This window comes from Scylla paramamosain, chromosome 16 (assembly GCF_035594125.1).
Source record: "Scylla paramamosain isolate STU-SP2022 chromosome 16, ASM3559412v1, whole genome shotgun sequence".
In the NCBI taxonomy this organism is placed as follows: Eukaryota; Metazoa; Arthropoda; class Malacostraca; order Decapoda; family Portunidae; genus Scylla; species Scylla paramamosain.
Window position 1 is genome coordinate 16,412,205 of NC_087166.1, and position 6,532 is coordinate 16,418,736.

A 6,532-nucleotide genomic window follows, 5' to 3' on the forward strand; every position below is an offset into this window, starting at 1 on the left:
AAATACATGTTTTTGGTAATTTTATTCTATTTTTCCATAAAGTTTGTTTTACATGCGTTTTAGCGGTTCAGTATATAAGGAGCTCAAAAACACTTAAAGGCAAGTTCTTGATCAAAATTGGGTTTATTCAAATGTAATGTGATTGCCCTGCTTTTTAGTGCTTTATTGCCTATCAGGCTCAAAAACACTCACAAGACATTTTTCTGGTAATGTCTTTTTTTTCTCACATAAAGCTGGTTTCGCATGCAATTTGGGGTTTTGGTAACCAAGAATGTGAAAAGCTCTCAAAATACACGCATTTTGTAAGGTTGTTCTGTTTCTAAATTAGGAATGTTATTCATGAGTTTCAGCATTTTGGTATCTAGTTTTTGCGTTTTTTGCCTTTTGGTTCTTTTGAACTATAAAACACTCATTATACACTTTTCTTGTAATGTCCTTTTATTTCCTAATATAGAGTGCTTTGCATCAATTTTCGCGTTTTTTGTAGGTAACAAGCTCAAAAACACTCAAAATATACCTTTTTGGTAATGTTTTTATATTTTTTTATATTGGTTGGTTTCCATTCGTTTTTGCGTTTTTCTACGTAAAACACTGAGAAGACACGTTTTCAGTAGTTTTGTTTTGGATTCCCATATAGAGTGAGTTGATTATTTATTCATCGTTTTGGTGCCTAACATTCTGAAAAACACTCAAAAGACAGATTTCTTTTAAGGTCGTTTAATTTCCTCATATAGGAGGCTTTGCATGCACTTTAGGGTTTGGTATATAACAGTACGAAAAAAAAATTAAATTAACTTTTATGATAATTTTCTCTTATCATATAATAGCCCGGAATTTTCCCAGAATTTTGGCATCTCGGTACCTATGAAGATGAATAACAAAAAAAAAAAAAAAATAAATAAATAAATAAATCGTATTTTTTATTTTTTTTATTATTTATTTTTCTAAAATAAAGAGTGTTATTTGTGGGTTTTAGCTTTTTGGTACTTGATGAACTAAAAAAACACTTATAATACTTATTTCTCTTAATGTCCTTTCGTTTCCCAAACATAAGGTTCTTTGTATGTATTTAAGCGTTTTTGTAGATAACATGATCAAAAACACTCAAAATACATGTTTTTGGTAATGTTATTCTGTTTGTCCATAAAAGGTGTTTTGCATGCGTTTTAACGTTTTGGTATGTAATGAGCTCAAAAACACCTAAAGGCAAGTTCTTGGTAAAAGTTGGTTTTATTCAAATGTAATGTGATTGCCCTGCTTTTTAGTAGTTTATTGCCTAACACGCTCAAAAACACTCGAAAGACATTTTCTGGTAATATTATTTTTTTCCATATAAAGCTAGTTTCGCATGGAATTTAGGGTTTTGGTAACTAAGAATGTGAAAAACACTAAAAATACAGGCATTTAGTAAGGTTGTTCTGTTTCTTAATTAAAAGTGTTATTCATGAGTTTCAGCATTTTGGTATGTAAGAAACTTCTCTAATACACACATTTGGTAAGGTAGTTCTGTTTCTCAATTAAAAGTGTTATTCATGAGTTTCAGCATTTTGGTATATAAGAAACTTCTTGATGTACACGAGTTTTTGAGTTTTTTGCCTTGCGGTTCTTCTGAAACTATAAAACACTCATTATACACGTTTCTCGTAATGTCCTTTTCTTTCCTAATATAGAGTGCGTTTCATCCATTTTCGCATATTTTTGTAGGTAACAAGCTCAAAAACACATCAAAATATATCTTTTTGGTAATGTTATTCTATTTCTTCATATTGGTTAATTTGCATCCGTTTTAGCGTTTTTCTACGTAAATCACTGAAAAGACACGTTTTCAGTAATATTCTTGAATTTGCTGAAAACACACTCAAAAGACAGGTTTCTGGTAAAGTTGAGTAATTTCTCCATATAGGTGGCTTTGCATGCACTTCAGGGTTTGGTGCATAACTCTAGAAAAAACTAAAAATTTTTTATAATGATATTTTTTTACAAAATTTCTTTGAATTTTTCCAGAATTTTGGTATCTCGGTACCTATGAAGATGAATAACAAATTTTTTTTCTTCTTTATAAAGTGTTATTTGTGAGTTTTTGCTTTTTGGTACTTAAGGAACTTAAAAATACTCATAATACACGATTTTCGTAATGTCCTTTTCTTATAGAAACATAGGGTTCTTTACATGTTTTTATAGGTAACATGATCAAAAACACTCAGAATACATATTTTTGGTAATGTTATTCTGTTTCTCCATAACGGGTGTTTTACATGCGTTTTAGCGTTTTGGTATGTAAGGAGTTAAAAAACACTTAAAGGCAAGTTCTTCGTAAAAGTTAGTTCTATTCCCAAGTAATGTGATTGTTCTGCTTTTTAGTGCTTTGTTGCATATCACGCTCAAAAACATTTAAAAGACATTATTCTGGTAATGTCATTTTTTTTCACACATAAAGCTAGTTTCGCATGTAATTTGGCAATTTCGTAACTATGAATGTGAAAAACACTCAAAATACACAATTTGGAAGGGTAGTTCTGTTTCTCGATAAAAAGTGTTATTCATGCATTTCTTCACTTTGGTATGTAAGAAACTTTTCTATATACACGAGTTTTTGCGTTTATTGCCTTGTGGTTCTTGTGAAACTATAAAACTCTCATTATATATGTTTCTCGTAATGTTCTTTTGTTTCCTAATAGAGAGTGTTTTCCATCCATTTTTGCATTTTTTGTAGGTAACAAGCTTAAAAACACTCAAAATATATCTTTTTGGTAATGTTATTCTATTTCTTCATATTGGTTGGTTTGCATCCGTTTTAGCGTTTTTTCTTCGTAAATCTCTGAATAGACTCGTTTTCAGTAATATTGTTGAAATTGCTTCTGGTACAGGTTTGGTACATAACTCCGGAAAAAAGATAAAATTATTATTTTTTTTTTTTTTCTTTACCTAACTTCCCTGAATTTTGCCAGAATTTTAGTATCTCGGTACCTATGAAGATGAATAACAAAAAAAAAAAATTTGTATATATTTTTTTTTTTCCTCTCTTTAAAGAGTGTTATTTGTGTGTTTTAGCTTTTCGGTACTTAAGGAACCTAAAAACTCTCATAATACACAATTTTCGTAATATCCTTTCGTTTTACAAACATAGGGTTCTTTGCATGTATTTAAGCGTTTTTATAGGTAACATTATCAAAAACACTTAAAATTCATGTTTTTGCTAATGTTATTTTGTTTCTCCATAAGGGTGTTTTGTATGTGTTTTAGCGTTTTGTTATGTAAGGAGTTAAAAACACTTAAAGGCATGTTTTTGGTGAAAGTTGGTTTTATTCCCATGTGATGTGATTGTTTTACTTTTTAGTGCTTTGTTGCATATCACGCTCTAAAACACTCAAAAGACACTTTTCTGGTAATGTCATTTTTCCCACATAAAACTAGTTTTGCAATTAATTTTGGATTTTCGTAACTAAGAATGTGAAAAACACTCAAAATACTCACATTTGGTAAGATAGTTCTGTTTCTCAATTAAAAGTCTTATTCATGAGTTTCAGCATTTTGGAATGTAAGAAACTTCTTTATATACACGAGTTCTTGCGTTTTTTGCCTTGTGGTTCTTGGGAAAGTATAAAACACTCATTATACACGTTTCTTGTAGTGTCCTTTTGCTTCCCAATATAGAGTGCTTTCCATCCATTTTCGCGTTTTTTGTAGGTAACAATTTTAAAACACTCAAAATATACCTTTTTGGTAATGTTATTCTATTTCTTCATTTTGGTTGGTTTGCATGCGTTTTAGCGTTTTTGTAAGTAAAACACCGAAAAGACAAGTTTTCATTAATTTTGTTTTGGATTCCTATATAGATTGACTTCCTTGGGTTTAATCGTGTTGGTTCCTAACATGCTCAAAAACACTCATAAACCAGTTATCTGGTAAAGAGGTTTAATTTCCCCATATAGGTGGCTTTGCATGCACTTTAGGGGTTTGGTACATAACAGTCCTAAAAAAAAGCAAAATTTTACTTTTTTGATAATGTTCTTATTTCATATAATTTCCTGAACTTTGCCTGAATTTTGGCACCTCGTTACCTGTGAATATGAATAAGAATAAAAAAAAAATCTCGTATTTTTCTATTTATTTATTTAGTTTTTTCTCAATAAAGAGTGTAATTTGTGGCTTTTAGCTTTTTCGTACTTAATGAACTTAAAAAAACTCATAATACACGTTTCTCGTAATGTCCTTTCGTTTCCCAAAAATAGGGTTCTTTGCATGTATTTAAGTGGTTTTATTGGTAACATGATCAAAAACACTCAAAATACATGTTTTTGGTAATGTTCTTCTGTTTCACCATAAAGTGTATTTTGCATGAGTTTTAGTGTTTTGGTATATAAGGAGATCAAAAACACTTAAAGGCAAGTTCTTGTTAAAAATTGGTTTTATTCCAATGAATAGTGTTTGCCCTGCTTTTTAGTACTTTACTGCCTAACACGCTCAAAAACACTCAAAAGACATTTTTCAGGTAATGTCATTTTTTTCCCACATAAAGCTGGTTTTGCATGCAATTTGGGGTTTTGGTAACTAAGAATGTGAAAAGCACAAAATACACGCATTTAGTAGGATTGTTCTGTTTCTCATTTAAGAGTGTTCTTCCAGAGTTTCAGCATTTTAGAATGTAAGAAACTTCTCTATATACACGAGTTTTTGCGTTTTTTGGCTTGTAGTTCTTGTGAAACTATAAAGCACTCATTATACACGGTTCTCGTAATGTCCTTTTGCTTCCCAATATAGAGTGCTTTCCATCCATTTTCGCGTTTTTTGTAGGTAACAATTTCAAAAACACTCAAAATATACCTTATTGGTAATGTTATTTTATTTTTTTATTCATATTGGTTGGTTTGCATCCGTTTTAGCGTTTTTCTACGTAAAACACCGAAAAGACACGTTTTTAGTAATTTTGTTTTGGATTCCCATATATATTGACTTCCATGTTATTTATCGTGTTAGTTGCTAAGATGCTGAAAAACACTCATGACCGTTTTCTGGCAAAGACGTTTAATTTCCCCTTATAGGTGGCTTTGCATGCACTTTAGGAGTTTGCTACATAACAGTCCGAAAAAAAAAGCTAAATTTAATTTTTTTTATAATGTTCTTATTTCACATAATTTCTTGAATTTTGCCCGAATTTTGACATATCCGTATCTGTGAAGATGAATAAGAAAGAAAAAAATATCGTATTTTTTTTTATCTATTTATTGTTTCTCAATAAAGAGTGTTATTTGTGGCTTTTAGCTTTTTGGTAATTAATGAAGTTAAAAACACTCATAATACACGTTTCTCGTAATCTCCTTTCGTTTCCCAAAAATAGTGTTCTTTGTATGTATTTAAGCGTTTTTATTGAAAACATGATCAAAAACACTTAAAATACATGTTTTTGGTAATGTTATTCTGTTTCACCATAATGTGTGTTTTGCATGCGTTTTAGTGTTTTGGTATATAAGGAGCTCAAAAACACTTAAAGGCAAGTTCTTGGTAAAAATTCCTTTTACTCCAATGTAATGTGATTGCCCTCCTTTTTAGTGCTTTATTGCCTAGCACGCTCAAAAACACTCAAAAGACACTTTTATGGTAGTCTTTTTTTTCCCACAAATCTATTTTCGCATGCAATTTGGGGTTTTGGTAACTAAGAATGTTAAAACCACTCAAAATACACGCATTTAGTAAGGTTGTTCTGTTTCTCAATTAAGAGTGTTATACATGAGTTTTAGCATTTTTGTATCTAAGAAACCTCTCAATATACACGAGATTTTGCGTTTTTTGCCTTGTGGTTCTTTTGAATTATAAAACACTCATTATACACTTTTCTTGCAATGTCCTCTTGTTTCCTAATATAGAGTGCTTTGCATCAATTTTCGCGTTTTTTGTAGGTAACAAGCTCAAAAACACTCAAAATATACCTTTTTGGTAAAGTTTTTCTATTTCTTGATATTGGTTGGTTTCGATCCGTTTTAACGTTTTTTTACGTTAAACACTGAGAAGATACGTTTTCAGTAAATTTGTTTTGGATTCCCATATAGAGTGAGTTGCTTATTATTTATCGTTTTGGTGCCTAATATGCTAAAAAAAAAACTCAAAACACAAATTTCTGGTAAGGTCGTTTAATTTCCTCATATTGGAGGCTTTGCATGCACTTTAGGGTTTGGTACATAACAGTCCGAAAAAAAAAAAGCTGAAATTATTTTTTTTTTATAATATTCTTTTATCACATAATTGCCCTGAATTTTCCTAGAATCTTGGCATCTCGGTACCTATGAAGATGAATAAAAAAAAATCCTATTTATTTTATTTTTTTATTTATTTTTTTTTAAATAAAGAGTGTTATTTGTGGGTTTTAGCTTTTTGGTACTTAAGGAAATTCAAAAACACTCATAATACACGTTTTCTCGTAATGTCCATTTGTTTCCCAAACATAATGTTGTTTGCATATACTTAAGCGTTTTTATAGATAACATGATCAAAAACACTCAAAATACATGTTTTTTGGTAATGTTATTCAGTCTCT